Source organism: Pecten maximus, chromosome 4, assembly GCF_902652985.1.
Source record: "Pecten maximus chromosome 4, xPecMax1.1, whole genome shotgun sequence".
NCBI classification, from domain to species: Eukaryota; Metazoa; Mollusca; class Bivalvia; order Pectinida; family Pectinidae; genus Pecten; species Pecten maximus.
Genome location: NC_047018.1, coordinates 3945526 through 3965844, shown reverse-complemented (window position 1 = coordinate 3965844; position 20319 = coordinate 3945526). Strand labels below are relative to the sequence as shown.

Sequence of the window (20319 nt, the reverse complement as noted above, 5' to 3'; positions counted from 1 at the left end):
GATTCGATCAATGTGAACATTGGATAAAACTACGTTGAAATATGTGTAATTGTCTTTTACATGTTGATATCTCATGAGAGCCTGTTGGATGTACTCTCGAGACGACAGCAAATGTTACGTCGCTGTGTTACCTGTATCGATCTTTTTAGTTATTATTTATTCATTTATTTATTTATCTACTTATTTTGTATTTCACTATGCAACCAGCTTCTGTTTAAAGATTGTGTACAGTTCAGCGAAACACCTTTCCCCTAAGTACTATATCCTATATGCTGTTTCAAATTTAGTTTTGCACTACATTGTATAAAACACATCTCTATTGAATAGAGAAGAGCTTCGTCAAACCTTTTTAGTTTACAATTCTTCATATTTCCCCCTTTTATTTGGAAATGAATAGCTATTCCTTTCAATCAAACATATGATTTATCTGCAGCAAAGTTTTTTTTATAATATGTTATAATACACCTATACAAAACAAATTTACCTTAAATTACATCAAACAGAGTCTACTAGGAGATAACACATAGAACGGGCAGTAGATATAACGCCATCCTGATAAATAGAGGGGTACAGATATATAGAGGATATGGAATGGTTTCCCGTTTAATATAACATATATTTCACGAGTATGACAGAATATCGATATTTTCACGACTGCGAAGCACGAGTGAAAAATATCGAAATATTCTGTCAATTTTCTTTTTATTGCATTTCATATACTTAAAAACAAAATTAAAAACATAAAAAATTAATAGCGTCAAAAAGTGCGGGAATCAGTAATGACGTCATTTCTTTGTGACGTTACTCCACGTCAACTTGACGGCGCCATTTTGAAAGGACTGATCAAGCGTTGTCTGCTGTTATAGCAGAATATGTGCATGAATAGCTAACGTCAAGTGGGTTTTTTGGTCAAAAACTAGTCTGAAAATTCAGAAATACAGCAAAATAACCAATTTATTTATCTCCGCTCCGGTTGGAAAAATCGTCAAGTTTCAACGAGGTGAATACAAAGGTTAGCTCTGATTGGTCAAAAACGGAAATTTTATATTTTCACTGCAAAACTTATATTTTCACTGCAAAATCTTATATTTTCACTGTTCATCGCTGCAGTGAAAATATCAGTTTTATTAGTTTGATAAATTTCTATATGTAATTGGCAAAAATGCAATAAAACGTCATCCTGATAAATAGAGACGTACAGTTATAATGTCATTCTGATAAATAGAGACGTACATATATATCCTATATGCTGTTTCAAATTTAGTTTTGCACTACAAAACACATCTCTATTGAATAGAGAAGAGCTTCGTCAAACCTTTTTAGTTTACAATTATTCATATTTTTCACTTTTATTTGGAAATGAATAGCTATTCCTTTCAATCAAACACATGATTTATCTGCAGCAAAGTTTTTTTTATAATATGTTATAATACACCTATACAAAACAAAATTACCTTAAATTACATCAAACAGTCTACTAGGAGATAAGACATAGAACGGGCAGTAGATATAACACCATCCTGATAAATAGAGGGGTACAGATATATAGAGGATATGGAATGGTTTCCCGTTTAATATAATTTAATTTTGTATGAGACACGCATTTTCATTGGCTGAAATAATTTTGTCATACCTCCATAACCAAATTTTTGACGTTGCGAAATGTAACGTCATTTTTGATTGGTTGATGACGTTGCGTAATAATTTATCACAGAAAAGAGTTCGCCAAAGAAAGTGAAATATCTTGGTGTGTATAAGACGAAATTAAATTATAAGGATTAACATTAATTATTTTTTCTGTTATACAGTCATAACATAAAAAAAAAACTGGAGTGAACTCTCTTTATAAACCGCTTCGCGGTTTATTAAGAGTACACTCCAGTTTTTTTCTGTTATGACTGTATAACAGAAAAAAATAATTGATGTTAATCCTTAAATAACATATATTTCACGAGTATGACAGAATATCGATATTTTCACGACTGCGAAGCACGAGTGAAACATATCGAAATATTCTGTCAATTTTCTTTTTATTGCATTTCATATACTTAAAAACAAAATTAAAAACATAAAAAAATTAATAGCGTCAAAAAGTGCGGGAATCAGTAATGACGTCATTTCTTTGTGACGTTACTCCACGTCAACTTGACGGCGCCATTTTGAAAGGACTGATCAAGCTTTTTCTGCTGTTATAGCAGAATATGTGCATGAATAGCTAACGTCAAGTGGGTTTTTTGGTCAAAAACTAGTCTGAAATTCAGAAATACAGCAAAATAACCAATTTATTTATCTCCGCTTCTGTTGGAAAAATCGTCAAGTTTCAACGAGGTGAATACATAGGTTAGCTCTGATTGGTCAAAAACTTATATTTTCACTGCAAAATTTTATATTTTCACTGAAAAATCTTATATTATTACTGTTCATCGCTGCAGTGAAAATATCAGTTTCATAAGTTTGATAAATTTCTACATTTCACCAGCAAAATGCAATAAAACGTCATCCTGATAAATAGAGACGTACAGATATAACGTCATCCCGATAAATAGAGACGTACAGTTATAACGTCATTCTGATAAATAGAGACGTACATATATAACGTCATCCTGATAAATAGAGACGTACAGATAAAACGTCATCCTGATAGAGACGTACAGATATAACGTCATCCTGATCAATAGAGACGTATAGATATAACGTCATCCTGACAAATAGAGACGTACAGATATAACGACATCCTGACAAATAGAGACGTACAGATATAACGACATCCTGATAAATAGAGACGTACAGATAAAACGTCATCCTGATAGAGACGTACAGATATAACGTTATCCTGATAAATAGAGACGTACATATATAACGTCATCCTGATCAATAGAGACGTACATATATAACGTCATCCTGATAAATAGAGACGTACAGATAAAACGTCATCCTGATAGAGACGTACAGATATAACGTCATCCTGATCAATAGAGACGTATAGATATAACGTCATCCTGACAAATAGAGACGTACAGATATAACGACATCCTGACAAATAGAGACGTACAGATATAACGACATCCTGATAAATAGAGACGTACAGATAAAACGTCATCCTGATAGAGACGTACAGATATAACGTTATCCTGATAAATAGAGACGTACATATATAACGTCATCCTGATCAATAGAGATGTACAGATATAACGTCATCCTGATAAATAGAAGTGTACATTTATAACGTCATCCTGATCAATAGAGACGTATAGATATAACGTCATCCTGATAAATAGAGACGTACAGATATAACGTCATACTGATAAATAGAGACGTACAGATAAAACGTCATCCTGATAAATAGAGACGTACAGATATAACGTCATCCTGATAAATAGAGGTGTACAGATATAACGTCATCCTGATAAATAGAGACGTACAGATATAATGTCATCCTGATAAATAGAGACGTACAAATATAACGTTATCCTGATAAATAGAGACGTACTTATATAACGTCATCCTGATAAATAGAGACGTACATATATAACGTCATCCTGATAAATAGAGACGTACAGATATAACGTCATCCTGATAAATAGAGACGTACAGATATAACGTCATACTGATAAATAGAGACGTACAGATATAATGTCATCCTGATAAATAGAGACGTACAGATAAAACGTCATCCTGATGAATAGAGACGTACAGATAAAATGTCATCCTGATAAATAGAGACGTACATATATAACGTCATCCTGATAGAGACGTACAGATATAACGTCATCCTGATAGAGACGTACAGATATAACGTCATCCTGATAAATAGAGACGTACAGATAAAACGTCATCCTGATAGAGACGTACAGATATAACGTCATCCTGATAGAGACGTACAGATATATAGAGAATACATGGTCAGTGTCTTAAAATATAAGCTGTATTTTGGCGAGGGTAAAGAAAGACAAAAGTGGCGAGCCTTGGCCTGCCATTTTTGTCTTTCTGTCCCGAGCCAAAAGTACAGCTTATATTTTAAGACACTGACCATGTATTCTATTTATCCTGCAACAGTCATAAAATAATCATCAAAAGTAATCATTTTGAAGTGAAACGGTGTCAAACATGATAGAAATATGTTCGACTTTTAAACGTAGTTTCACTTTGAAGTAGGTCAGTCGAACTGACGCACGTGCTAAGATTCCAAAATACAGCTGTTTTCCGTCACTGTCGTATACAGCAAAAATATATATGGTTGGTGTATTCCGACAATGCGGTGGCAATTGCAGGATAAAACGTCATCCTGATAAATAGAGACGTACAGATATAACGTCATCATGATCAATAGAGATTACATATATAACGTCATCCTGACAAATAGAGACATAGAGGTTCCCCAACGACGAGTGGAGATTGTTTATCATTTTTATCCAACTCGAGTTAGTTAATTTTCTGATTTTGAAAAGACACGAGCTTTAGCTAATGAATTAATGAGAATTGGATAAAAATGGTAAACAATCGTCAAGAGTGGTGGAACTTGTCTATCCCATAACTTCTTTACTTACAAAGGTAAGCTTGTCTAGTTCAAATTCTCCCAACGTAGCAACTAAATTCCGTGAACCAAATCACTACGGAACAAAATATAGTTCGTTATGAACGAAAGCTTATCTATTTTAGATGCACGACTCATATCTTCTGTACTATATTTGTAAATGATACAATTTTACAAAACGAAACATTAGTTTGACAATCCTTGTGTCTGTGTGATTTATTAATAAGTAACTTGTTTAAATGACTCCGCTCAAACATAGGAGGACGACACCGTCATCGCGAAGTCGAACGTCACCGCTGAATTTTTAGATTCGATTATCGGTCCTTTCCTGGATTTCGTAGGTACGCTATCACTGGTTATTGCGATGTTAAATGTTCATTCTGAGATTTATTCATTCAAGACACCGTGCATTTCAACAAATATTTCGAAAACCGAGCTGGAGTGCTGAGCAATATTTATTTCATGTTTGTCAGTGTTTACACGAAATCTCATCAGTTTACTGACATGAGACAAATGTTCCAAACTGATTTTTACATTTTTGTGTCTGGGATATATATATTCGTAAAAAAGGTAAGTGGAATGATAAGAAAGTGTTTATTCGTTGATTTTGTTCTATGTTGGTACAGTATTCGTACCGAATGACACCGAACTAAAAGGGTAGCTCTACAGTACAGTAGGCTTAAGCCTACGTTAGAGCATAAGATGCCGCGACCGTTTCTTTCAAATGACTACGATTAGAGATAGCGATTTAACTATTTTTTATTACATTTATTGCATTTGTTCATTGTTTTGATAATTCATTCATGTGGCCATCGGGAACCACTGCAGTGCATATCGAGAATAAAAAAAATAGGGGGGGGGGAGTCCGTTTTGGTTCGCTACTGAAATCGATGCAATATCTCGCTTCCGTGCGTCGTCTATTTTACCATCATCATATTATATTTCGTACGTCTCAAACCCCAGATTAATCGACATTTCCATGAAGACACTCTTCTCAACCAGAAAAAGACCGTGGTCAAAGATCAGAGGTTAGCCAATCAGATTTGCTGGGGGTCACAAATGACGAAGCGGAGGCTTAGAAAGTGGTTACACACTGCGGTGTGTAAACAAAACAATAACACACTGCTACGAATGTTATCAGGTACCATATCAGTTGAGAAACAAGCGTAGTTATGAGATAAATACAGATATAACGTCATCCTGATAAATAGAGACGTACAGATATAACGTCATACTGATAAATAGAGACGTACATATATAACGTCATTCTGATAAATAGAGGTGTACAGATATAACGTCATCCTGATAAATAGAGACGTACAGATATAACGTCATCCTGATAAATAGAGACGTACAGATAAAACGTCATCCTAATAAATAGAGACGTACAGATATAACGTCATTCTGATAAATAGAGGTGAACAGATGTAACGTCATCCTGATAAATAGAGACGTACAGATATAACGCCATCCTGATAAATAGAGATATACAGATATAACGTCATCCTGATAAATAGAGATATACATATATAACGTCATCCTGATAAATAGAGATGTACATTTATAACGTCATCCTGATAAATAGAGACGTATAGATATAACGTCATCCCGATAAATAGAGACGTACAAATATAACGTCATCCTGATAAATAGAGACGTACAGATATAACGATATCCTGATAAATAGAGACGTACAGATATAACGTCATCCTGATAAATAGAGATGTACAAATATAACGTCATCCTGATAAATAGAGACGAACAGTTATAATGCATTCTGATAAATAGAGACGTACAGTTATAACGTCATTCTGATAAAAAGAGACGTACAGATATAACGTCATCCTGATAAATAGAGACGTACAGTTATAATGCATTCTGATAAATAGAGACATACAGATCTAACGTCATCCTGATAAATAGAGACGTACAGATATTAATAAAATATATTACCTGTAAGTGATCGAGATTGGGTTATCTCAGTCGAGGGCTAAGATTCTGTAACATAATCCCAACCGAGGCGTTAGCCGAGGATGTTACAGAATCTTAGCCCGAGACTGAGATAACCCGATCTCGATCACTTACAGGTAATAGATTTTTTTTCTCGCACCTCTTACATATATCTAGTTGTATAATAACAAACCATCTATATATGCGTTTAGAGTGTAAGAGTATCCCGTCTGGGGCCTCCCGGTTCAAAGCCGATTAACCACTTCATCTGCGCTTCGAATTCAGTCCTTTCGCGTAAAAATATAGTTCGGTTATATCAAAGAAGAAAAACAATGATCAATCGGTACATATTACTTAAATAATAAGCAACAACCAACCAACCAATGCATAGTACAGTGTACATACTGCATTGCGGTTTGTGCACTTGTTCACCGATTCGAGAGTACTAGTATTACGTCACTTGCGCGGATGAATACATGAATGGGTTAAGATTCCGCCAAAACTCACGTAAAGGTACCAGACAGATCGGACGAGATAGAAAAATCTAGCACTGGGTATCACGTGAGATTTCCCTGTCCGAGGTGCGAGAAAACGTCATCCCGATAAATAGTGATGTTCAGATATAACGTCATCCTAATAAATAGAGACGTACAGATATAACGTCATACTGATAAATAGAGACGTACAAATATAACGTCATCCTGATAAATAGAGACGTACAGATATAATGTCATCCTGATAAATAGAGACGTACAAATATAACGTCATCCTGATAAATAGAGACGTACAGATAAAACGTCATCCTGATAAATAGAAGTGTACATTTATAACGTCATCCTGATAAATAGAGGTGTACAGATATAACGTCATCCTGATAAATAGAGACGTACCGATATAACGTCATCCTGATAAAAAGAGACGTACCGATATAACGTCATCCTGATAAAAAGAGACGTACAGATATAACGTCATTCTGATAAATAGAGATATAGAGGTTCCCCAACGAGTGGAGATTGTTTATCATTTTTATCCAACTCGAGTTAGTTAATTTTCTAATTTTCAAAAGACACGAGCTTTAGCGAGTGTCTTTTGAAAATTAGAAAATTAACTAACGAGAGTTGGATAAAAATGATAAACAATCGTCACGAGTAGGGGAACTTGTTTATCCCATAACTTCTTTACTTACAAATGTAAGTCTGTCATGTTCAAATTCTCCCAACGTAGCAACTAAATTCCGTGAACCAAATCACTACCCGACAAAATATAGGTCGTTTTAAACGAAAGCTTATCATCTATTTTAGATGCACGACTCATATCCTCTGTACTATATTTGTAAATGATATTATTTTACAAAACGAAATATTAGTTTGAAAGTCAGTGTGTCGGTGTAATTTATTAATAGGTAACTTGTTTGAATAACTCAATAACAAAATATTCGAAGACGACACCGTCATCGCGAAGTCGAACGTCACCGCTGAATATTAGACTAATCATTGTCATATATTCAATTATCGGTCCTTTCCTGGATTTCGTAGGTACGCTATTACTGGTTATTATGATGTTAAATGTTCATTCTGAGATTTATTCATACAAGAAATCGTGCATTTCAACAAATATTTCGGAAACCGAGCTGGAGTGTGGAGCAATAGGCCTATGCAGTTTAGGTTAGTCCATGTGTTTACACGAAATCTCGTCAGTTTCAGAGACATAATGTAGAGTATAAGAGTTTACTGACATGAGACAAATGTTCCAAGATGATTTTTACATTTTTGTGTTTGGGATAAATATATTCGTAATAAAGGTAAGTGAAATGATAAGAAAGTGTTTATTCGTAGATTTTTTTCTGTTGGTACAATATCCGTACCAAATGATATCGAACTAGAAAAAGGTAAGCTGCCTAACAGTAACAGTTACGTTAGATGCTGCGGCTGTTTCATTGAAGTGACTACGATTAAAGACAACGATTAAACCATTTTTCATTATTTTGATAATTCATTCACGGCTCTCGGGGTCCACTGCATATCTAGAACAGGGGGGGGGGGGGGGGGGGGGGGGGGGGGCGGTATTTTGGTTCGCTAGGCCATCGATGTAATATCTCCGTGCGTCGTCTATTTTACCATCATCAAATTATATTTCGTACGACTCAAACCCCAGATTAATCGACATTTCCATGGGAACACCCCTCTCATCCAGTTATGCTAATATTGAGCACCGACAACTCCAAAAAATATGTACATGCTGATCTTTTGAAGACGGACGAGAACAAAAAAGATAAGTGAGAGTAGTAAAAATAGTCCATGGTCAAAGGCCAGAGGTTAGCCAATCAGATTTGTTGGAGGTCACAAATGACCAATCGGAGGCTTAGAAAGTGGTTACACACTGCGGTGTGTAAACAAAAACAATAGCACACTGCTACGAATTTTATCACGTGAAATATCAGTTGTGAAACAAGCGTAGTTATGAGATAAAAACAGATATAACGTCATCCTGATAAATAGAGACGTACAAATATAACGTCATCCTGATAAATAGAGACGTACAGATCTAACGTCATCCTGATAGAGACGTACAGATATAACGTTATCCTGATAAATAGAGACGTACATATATAACGTCATCCTGATCAATAGAGATGTACAGATATAACGTCATCCTGATAAATAGAGACGTATAGATATAACGTCATCCCGATAAATAGAGACGTACATATATAACGTCATCCTGATAAATAGAGACGTACAGATATAACGTCATACTGATAAATAGAGACGTACAGATATAACGTCATCCTGATCAATAGAGATGTACAGATATAATGTCATCCTAATAAATATATATGTACATATATAACGTCATCCTGATAAATAGAGACGTACAGATCTAACGTCATCCTAATAAATATATATGTACATATATAACGTCATCCTGATAAATAGAGACGTACAGATCTAACGTCATCCTGATAAATGGAGACGTACAGATATAGAGGATATCTAACAGTGTCTTCAGTAATACCAAATATATTTCACGAGTGGGGCTAATATTTTGATATTTTTCACGAGTGCGCAGCACGAGTGAAAAATATCAAAATATTAACCACACGAGTGAAATATATTTGGTTTTACTGAAGACACTGTTAGATATTCTGTTTATTACATTTTTTATCAACGAAAACCCTACCCCATACGCTAACTAGGACTACAGCGATAATTTGTAAACAAAAAAGTAGTTTCCCCTGTCCAGGTGCTGACATATATGTCGGGCTTTCTGATTGGTCAATTATTTTGGTATTTTCTAATCATTAATTTGATTGGTCAAATCAGCAAAAGTGATATTTTCACTAGTGAAAAATATGATATTCTTCACTAGTGAAAAATATCACTTTTATAGAATGAATAATTTTTGATATTTCACTGGTAAAAATGTAATAAATAACGTTATCCTGATAGAGACGTACAGATATAACGTCATCCTGATAAATAGAGACGTACAGATATAACGTCATCCTGATAAATAGAGACGCACATATATAACGTCATACTGACAAATAGAGACGTACAGATAAAACGTCATCCTGATAAAGGGAAGAAAACATTTATCTTTGTCATATCATTTTACCTTAAAACAATAAACAATAAATCATTTTTACTCTATTTTCCTTGTGTCCTAACTTAACAAACAATGAAACAGAGAGCTAATGCAAGGTTATACCGAATCCGGAAAACTATTCACGTCGGATGACCGAAAACGGAAAATCTGAAAAAAGAGGTCCTTGGTTTGTGTGTAAAATGATTAGAATTAATTCATGTGGATGGTGCTTCAGTGTAGAGAAGGTGCAGACACATTTGTTCTCGAGATTCCAGACGGAGTGCTCTCTTTTAAAGACAAAGTGAATAATGGATATGGACGACAGAGCTCAGAAAATAACGTCAAACATCGAAAGTCAACGGTAACAGCAAAGCTGTATATAATACGTATATAATAAGTTCATACAAATACAATAAAAACACTCAGTAGTAATTCCGTAATTATACCTAAATTATTTTGAAATTTTTGCATCTTATAAATATATATATAAAAAATATATGAATTAGCGTGTGCTGTTCACATTATAAACAGTTTATAAAAACGCTCCTGCTATTTATATATATACAAAAAAATGTAGAGAGAGAGAGATGTTATACGGCGAGTTTGTATGACCTGTTTCTACCACAGCAGAAAAGCTATTCTGAGGATGAATTAGTCTGCCTTGTGTTAATGGTGTTCTTTTCACAACATCAGGTGGGGTGTAGGTTATGACCTTAAGTGAAATGTCGCTAATTAATTTCCAAAGCTGATAATTTCGGTAATGTGTTCAGATATTACAATTTATTGCTAATCATAACAAACACTTAACAAGTTTATTTTTCAAAACAATAAATTGGTAGAAATATATATCAAAACGAAGTATCACAAAAACAATTGCGAACTACTTTTTGTGTATCATCATTTCCACGACTCCGTGAAGGGCCTCCAAACGTTAGCTTATCAAAACACATTGAACCAAGCGATTAGAAAATTGTCCTAGTCGAAGGTCACCGATCAAGTCAACCAATCGAAACCCATTTAGAGTTTATTTCACGTGTGGTATAAACAGCTCAAATGGTTATTTCATGCCATGGGAGTTAGTTATTAGTGCGGTACTAACGTGGAAACAGATACACAAAGATAAGTGCGGTACAAGCGTGGAAACATATACACAAAGATAAGTGCGGTACTACAAATGTAGCGTGGAAACAGATACACAAAGATAAGTGCGGTACTACAAATGTAGCGTGGAAACAGATACACAAAGATAAGTGCGGTACAAGCGTGGAAACATATACACAAAGATAAGTGCGGTACTACAAATGTAGTGTGGAAACAGATACACAAAGATAAGTGCGGTACTACAAATGTAGCGTGGAAACAGATATACAAAGATAAGTGCGGTACAAGCGTGGAAACAGATACATAAAGATAAGTGCGGTACTGGCGTGGACACAGATATACAAAGATAAGTGTGGTACTAGTGTGAAACAGATACATTATACAGGAGTAATATGGAATATAAGAATAGTCTGTTGTATCATCATTTTTATTATAAATGTTCCTATATCAACATCAATTCATAACATATATTTTTTGCATGAAAAACTGCGTATAAATGAACTGTTGTCATTGGAACTGGACAACTATCAAACATTCCGATCCATTGATCTATAAAAACAAACACGTGACACTTATACGATCTCAGATCTCGGTTCATTTGAATAACCGTCTTTGAAGCAGAATGTTTATGTTTTAACTTAGTGAGACTAAAGAGCGATGAATTGATTGTTTGGACTGACATTACAGCAATCAACACTCCTAGTTCACGGACAGCGTGTTTCAGAGTAATAGTATATCTCATAGCTATATGGACAAAGTAACAGTTTTATAGTATATCTCACAGCTATATGGACAAAGTAACTGATTTATGGTAAATATCAAGGCTATATGGACACAGTAACAGATTTATAGTATATCTCATAGCTATATGGACAAAGTAACGGATTTATAGTATATCTCATGGCTATATGGACAAAGTAACAGTTTTATAGTATATCTCACAGCTATATGGACAAAGTAACAGTTTTATAGTGTATCTCACAGCTATATGGACAACGTAGCAGATTTATAGAATATCTCATAGCTATATGGACAAAGTAACGGATTTATAGAATATCTCATAGCTATATGGACAAAGTAACAGATTTATAGTATATCTCACAGCTATATGGACAAAGTAACAGTTTTATAGAATATCTCATAGCTATATGGACAAAGTAACAGATTTATAGTATATCTCATAGCTATATGGACAAAGTAACGGATTTATAGTATATCTCATAGCTATATGGACAAAGTAACAGCTAGATTTATAATATATCTCATAGCTATATGGACAAAGTAACGGATTTATAGTATATCTCATAGCTATATGGACAAAGTAACAGCTAGATTTATAGTATATCTCATAGCTATATGGACAACGTAACGGATTTATAGTATATCTCATAGCTATATGGACAAAGTAACGGATTTATAGTATATCTCATAGCTATATGGACAAAGTAACTGATTTATAGTATATCTCATAGCTATATGGACAACGTAACGGATTTATAGTATATCTCATAGCTTTATGGACAACGTAACGGATTTATAGTATATCTCATAGCTATATGGACAAAGTAACGGATTTATAGTATATCTCATAGCTATATGGACAAAGTAACTGATTTATAGTATATCTCATAGCTATATGGACAACGTAACGGATTTATAGAATATCTCATAGCTATATGGACAAAGTAACGGATTTATAGTATATCTCATAGCTATATGGACAAAGTAACGGATTTATGGTATATCTCATAGCTATATGGACAAGTAACAGATTTATGGTATATCTCATAGCTATATGGACAAGTAACAGATTTATAGAATATCTCATAGCTATATGGACAAAGTAACGGATTTATAGTATATCTCATAGCTATATGGACAAAGTAACGGATTTATAGAATATCTCATAGCTATATGGACAAAGTAACGGATTTATAGTATATCTCATAGCTATATGGACACAGTAACGGATTTATAGTATATCTCATAGCTATATGGACAAAGTAATAGAGTAATAGTATATCTCATAGCTATATGGACAAAGTAACTATTTGAAAATATTTAAAGTTGGTTACAGTGATATATTATAAGGGGAAGAGAATATATCCAGAAAAGGGGAATTCAATTAGTACCACTGACCCAGAACATTTAATTGGCGTGTATCGCTCACGAGATGGATTCTGAAATCACCATTATTATAGAATATTTTATCACTGGTGGAGACGTTACAACTTTTGTTAGTAAACAATCAAAACGATGCTTCATATTCACTGCACACTAAGTCTGGTAATGAGGTCAAAATATACATCCCTATCTACTTTAATACCAATCGGTTAAGTTTAATGACGTTATGACAGTCTTGAATATTGACCATTTCAAAACAAAAAATCTCGGAAACGATATAATCTTTAAATGCAATAGAGGAATGACGGCGAAAATATGTTCTTCGCGATCTTGATGATTAATTTAAGGCATACACTGGCATGATTAGTTCTGTTAGGAATGGAGTCATGCAAGCACGAAAGTGCTGATACCCAGAAAAACAACAGCAAAGAAAATACTATTTTAGCCGATGAATCCAAACAAACCTGAGCCGCGTACAAGATGTAAGTAATAGAGTTAAACTGTCTTCAAACAAAAGGATGTAACCCTCGTCAGTTTTAAAATTACTGTAGTCTACATCTTCCCTTGTTAGGAAAACTACCTCACTTGGAGATAGGTAAGTATAACTGTATTACCAGACTAAATTGTTTTACCGTGTACAATCAAGCTCGCGTCGCGTCTTTAGATAAACTTTATACTAGATAATGTATCTGCGCACAAGACAAGATGTTTAGAGAGAAGGAATGAAAACAGCGGAAACCTCGGAAGATCTATGGTGGGAGAAAATGTCAACAGCGCGTATGTCATCAAGATATGGCGTCTTCTGAAGACTGATGTAAGTCAACCCAATGTAGCATATAAACCATAGCCTTGAGTATGAATGAGAGATTATTTGAAATTTTAATGTTGAATTATGATTTTTGATTTGGAACAAGCAATGTGCAGGCTGACAGACGTTTTGCAACATTTTCTGTTACCGACTTTCAGCAGTTTTCTCAAGACTCGATTACGACAACGGACATGTAAAATTAACAAAATCAATCATGATTTTTTTTTTTACGAGAACGGACATGTAACATTAACGAAATCAATCATGATTTTTTTGATAGATAAATCGCTCTCGTATTTCAGGCACTTGCTTGTTTATACTTTTATATTTCACTGGTTCTAAAATGGTAATTCTGAGCAAGAAACACTCACTTAAATTACACGAGCGAATCGTCTTTTTCGAACAATGATGGTGATCCCAATTGGCTAAAAGGTAGGGTCGGTAACAGGTGACAATCAAACCATCTCCTAAGCTTCTCTGAATTAATAGTTCCGAAATCCATATAATATAGATAAACAATATAAACAAAATACTCGTTCTGTGTAAGCAAGCGTGAGAATTCTGTCAGTGTATTGGTAGATACTCGTTCTGTGTGAGGAAGTGTGAGGGTTCTGTAAGCGTGTTGGTATATACTCGTTCTGTGAGGAAGCGTGAGAGTTCTGTAAGCGTGTTGGTAGATACTCATTCTGTGTGAGGAAGCGTGGGAGTTCTGTAAGCGTGTTGGTAGATACTCGTTCTGTGAGGAAGCGTGAGAGTTCTGTCAATGTATTGGTAGATACTCGTTTTGTGAGGAAGCGTGAGAGTTCTGTAAGCGTGTTGGTAGATACTCGTTCTGTGTGAGGAAGCGTGAGAGTTCTGTCAATGTATTGGTAGATACTCGTTCTGTGAGGAAGCGTGAGAGTTCTGTCAATATATTGGTAGATACTCGTTTTGTGAGGAAGCGTGAGAGTTCTGTAAGCGTGTTGGTAGATACTCGTTCTGTGTGAGGAAGCGTGAGAGTTCTGTAAGCGTGTTGGTAGATACTCGTTCTGTGTGAGGAAGCGTGAGAGTTCTGTTAATGTATTGGTAGATACTCGTTCTGTGAGGAAGCGTGAGAGTTCTGTAAGCGTGTTGGTAGATACTCATTCTGTGTGAGGAAGCGTGAGAGTTCTGTAAGTGTATTGGTAGATACTCGTTCTGTGCGAGGAAGCGTGAGAGTTCTGTCAATTTATTGGTAGATACTCGTTCTGTGAGGAAGCGTGAGAGTTCTGTAAGCGTGTTGGTAGATACTCGTTCAGTGTGAGGAAGCGTGAGAGTTCTGTCAGTGTATTGGTAGATACTCGTTCTGTGAGGAAGCGTGAGAGCGTGAGAAATTTGTATGGCGGGAAAATGAACATTTTTCAAAGTGTCGTTTCCGCGCCGTTTTTATCGCACGACCATAAACCTCGCACATTCCGTCTCTGAATCATGCTCTTTGATATGCAATGAAAAGAATTCAGTTTGGATATTTCATTTTTGACCTTATTAGACCTCGTGCTGGGATAACATGTTAAGGAGAAAAGCTAGCCCCGAGCGTGCAAGAAATCGAGCGAACGTACAAAACAACTCGTTGAAAGAAATTCTATTTCTTTTCATTTGTTTATTTTGATCATTTGACCTCTGTGACCTAAAATCAAGGGCAAGGTAAATAAAAATGAAAAGTAACTTCTTTGGTAGGTACTCTTATATGCTTTTTGTTGTGTCAAATATCAAGTCTATATGTGCATAGATGAAGGAGCTGATAAAAAAATGATGCATTTTTGCCCGAATTCCAAATTTTGACCGGGAAAAACTTTTCTTTTTTTTTGACAAAGTGCCATATCTCCGTCATTTTTGATCCGGTGATTAAAAAAAACTGCTCATTCCGTCTCCGTGGGTCATGCTTTATCATATGCTATGAAAAATACTCCCTTAGAGGCTTTACTTTTTTACCTAATTTTGAACCCATAGCAGGTCTTAACCTTGACACATTCTCTGATTACATGTCTCGGAGAGAAGTTAGTCCAGACCATGATCTATAAGACACACTGAACGTAAATGAAAAAGAACGATCGTTGTTTTAGATCCGTGACCTTGACCTTTAAAGTGTAAGGATACACTGCAGCTCACAATTCTCTATCATGTACTAAAATATGAACGGTTTTGTCGTTTTCGTTTTTGAATGCGAGTGAATACAAGAGGTGTTAATAATAAGGGGAAGAAAAAACATAACGAAAACAATAGGGGTTTCCATCCGAAATGGAAATCCCTAATAAGGGCCCAGAGTTGACGGAGGAGATGCCTATAGCAATGACAAGCAGTTGTTCGTTGATAGTCAGTAAGAGTTAGGTTTATATAATTGTTGGAAGCGTCTTTAAAACAGTTCAGACAGAAATGTTCAGTTTCCCAAAGATCATGTACAATGTACTTGACTTTCCGGACTGAATTATCATGCCTTGTTGTTTATTTTCCGTGTGAGATGTATCTAGATGTTGTCGACTGTAAATGAAGTTATTGACAAGAACAGTAACCATTTAAAGAATGCTATTTTCTTATCGTTTTAGTTTCACTTTAGTAACACTAACACAATGAGGAAATTCAGCGGAGAAGTGATTTATTGATTGAGAATGATATAATTTCTCCTGTTTAAATGATCTTATCTAAAATAACCTCGATTATTTTACAAATAAGAAGTTAACAAGTGTTGAAGAAGTCTGTATCGAATTTAATTGAAAATTGTTCAGATAAAACTAAATATAAAATTTCAAGGAAGCAGTAGTTGTGACGAAAGCGAGGCTTAAGTCTATGTACTACTAAAACATTTCGTCCAGTTTACCTAAGAAATACGGCAAGCAGAATGTCATTGAGTTTTCTCTAACAAATGATGATAAACTTTGTAATTGTTCAATTTACAAACTGTTTCATTTTTCATTTTAGCCCTCAGTAGAGCTTTTCAGCAGAAATGGTTTAACAATTTCTATTGTAGAGACTGTCAGATGTTTCGGCCGGAGGACAGAACACAAAGTCTTCGTCAGGGGGACAAACGTTCAACTACAGGCCAAAACTGAAGCAGTGTGATTGGACAAAGTTGTTTAGAAAAAAGAGCACAGATAATATCCTAGATTTTGCGGACTCTTACGATCATACATTGGACTCAGCAGTTACAGTTCTTACGATCATACAATGGACTCAGCAGTTACAGTTCTTACGATCATACGATGGACTCAGCAGTTACAGTTCTTATGATTATACAATGGACTCAGCAGTTACAGTTCTTACGATCATACGATGGACTCAGCAGTTACAGTTCTTACGATCATACGATGGACTCTTACGATCATACGATGGACTCAGCAGTTACAGTTCTTACGATCATACAATGGACTCAGCAGTTACAGTTCTTACGATCATACGATGGACTCAGCAGTTACAGTTCTTACGATCATACGATGGACTCAGCAGTTACAGTTCTTACGATCATACAATGGACTCAGAAGTTACAGTTCTTACGATCATACGATGGACTCAGCAGTAACAGTTCTTACGCACTACCTACAGGACACGGATTCCATTTTTTGACAGAGCAAACGAAATGAAATAGCACCACAGTATTATCTGTAGTGAACAACATACTAAACGTTGATACGATGTCGCGTTTGTACCGGTTGTTATTGTCGGATACTAGTGACACACGGACACTGTCTACATGTCGGCAGTCTGAATTACTGATTCTGTATCCTTCATCACAAGTTTGTGTTTTTATATTGTAATAGCTAAAGACAATGGGATCATTATGAACTATTTTCCGCGTGTCAGTTAAATACAATTGTTGGGATAGTGCCACCATTTGTACACACTGCTACGTTAGCAGACAAACGAACGACTGTGTGATCAAATTAAGATTTCATCTCAAGACGGAAACCATTTTCCACTGGAAGTTTTATCACTTAACGACGAAAGTAATAGCTTTGTTTTCTACGCACCGTACGACCGTCTCTGTCACAACTAGGGTGGACAGAAGATCGTCTCTTCTCTTCACTAGAGAGCAGTGGATTAGAAGAAAAGCTCCTTAACAGCCGTTTTGTCGACAGTGAAAGACAGAATTATCGCCCATGAATGTTTGATTCTAATCATATTTAAAGCAAGGTCAATGATTGCATAAACCCATTACAAATACATATATATTTGTTGTAGATAAAACAATTTTGTTTGAATGCCAACCAGTTGTATTCGCTATGATGTTCAAGCCGCCATTATTTAAAGACATGCTATTTTACATATCATATGATCGCTGCTTGTCGTTGTCTTGACTATCGATTAGTTATCGGTGATATGGCCATAACGATAAAGCTACAACTCGGGTTTAAGTCTCACTCAGGCTCTTAAATGACGCATTGAATTTCTCCACACAGAGATCAAAAGGCGTCCACGGTGTAACATGGACGCCAAAAAGCAAAACTAGATTTTATTTGGGACTCGGTCTTAAACAACAAGCCTGAAACCCTCATGCTACGACGGCGATCTAATTTGTTTTCAGCATATTTTCTCACAAGCAAGATAGAGAAAAACAATATACCAATTATATTTGATTATGTCTACGTCAGCATTTGGTCGATTCCCGTCCAACCATTTTATGTGTCAATAAAATCGTAATATCGTCTTGGTTGATTACGTTAGAAAGAGAGGCGAGGATAAGAGATAGCATGGATAAGCTAGGGGCGACAACTCGTGTCCACTCCTGACATCGTCCAGACGGGGTGTACTTTATGGACGACATGGCCAGAAGGCTATGGGGTAACTACTGGCGGAAAGCCATGTACTGGTATCTTTACACAATAGACTGGGTAACATGCCAAGAAAACAAATTACATATTTCTATATTTATCCAATATCAGCACCCTGAGGGTTTAGGGTATCTTAAGTCCAGTCAATGGCAATTGTCGTTAAATGTACCGCCAGCGAAACAATCATATACAATGTTTGCGTATGTATACATGTACATAACCTGCTCGTCGGCGGGTATAATAGTTTGCAGTAACAGTTTTGAGCCTTTGATTGTCTGTTAGTGTAAATATGAAGAAAGTATAAAGTGTTTGCGTGTGAATACGTGTCAGGAGGTAAGGGTATAATTGATTACGCGTGTCTTACTTCGATATTCATACCTATGTATGTAACGCTTATTTGGATATACCTATTAGGTCCTAGTAAGGGGGGGGGGGGGGGGGGGGTCTTCCTTAAATTCTCTTATCCTTTCCTATGGAAAACAATTCCTGCGTTTAAGAAATATCGATAAAACTGTGACCAGGTCAGTATAATTTAGCATGCGTTTCTTTGTAATACTCGTTTAGCATGCGTTTCTTTGTAATATTCGTTGTTAATGTCATGCAGGTGGTATTGTCATTATTATATATATACATGGTGTTGTGTGTGAATATCTCTCTAATAGTGGCACAACCCGAATGCAAAATATATACGTTTGAATACATTTCTGGTAATGCATGTTTGCCTATTATGCGCCTGTCCGTGAAAGCATTTCATTAACGAAAACTGTTTCCCTGTGAAAACTTGGTTACTTTGAAAATATTAAACTCGCCCAAATAGAAAATATCGAAATAAACATGTAAAAAGAAATCTGCCAACAAAAGATCTTGGCGCCCACCTTTGAATGGTCCTTATTTGGTCTCTGAAAAACTGGTGGAATAAATTGAAATCAGGGGACCCAAATATCAAAATCTATGACTCCTGAATATTTATTTGATATTGTTAGACCCTATATTAATAATAATGCTCCACATCATAATCTCAGAAATCATAGATTCTTTAATATTCCTCGATGCAGAACAAACTTGTATGATAACAGCTACTTCATTGATGTCATGAAAATTTGGAACTCCCTTGAAACAGACTAATTATCTAGTGCTCCTTCACTGAACATTTTTAAATCAAAATTGAATAGAAATAGAAATAGACCTTTAAACACTGATACTACTCATTTATTTAAACTATGCTCACCTAGAAAATTAAATATCACTCTTTGCCAACTAAGAAACTCTGCTAGCAACTTAAATTATCACAGATTAATAGATCATCTAATTCCAAATTCAGCCTGTTCCTGTGGTTATTATTCTGAGGATCTAGAGCATTACTTCTTCTACTGTCCAAATTACAACCATATAAGGCACTTTATACATGACATATTTATACAAGTTAGTTTTAT

At 35.3% G+C, this 20319-nt stretch overlaps 1 protein-coding gene across 1 annotated transcript in view; it reads right to left on the bottom strand.

The window, feature by feature from the left end:
• The window catches only part of LOC117325010 (allatostatin-A receptor-like), a 136979-nt gene that overhangs the window by 92705 nt on the left and 23955 nt on the right, over nt 1-20319 (bottom strand). The gene's annotated exons all lie outside the window — the stretch shown is intronic.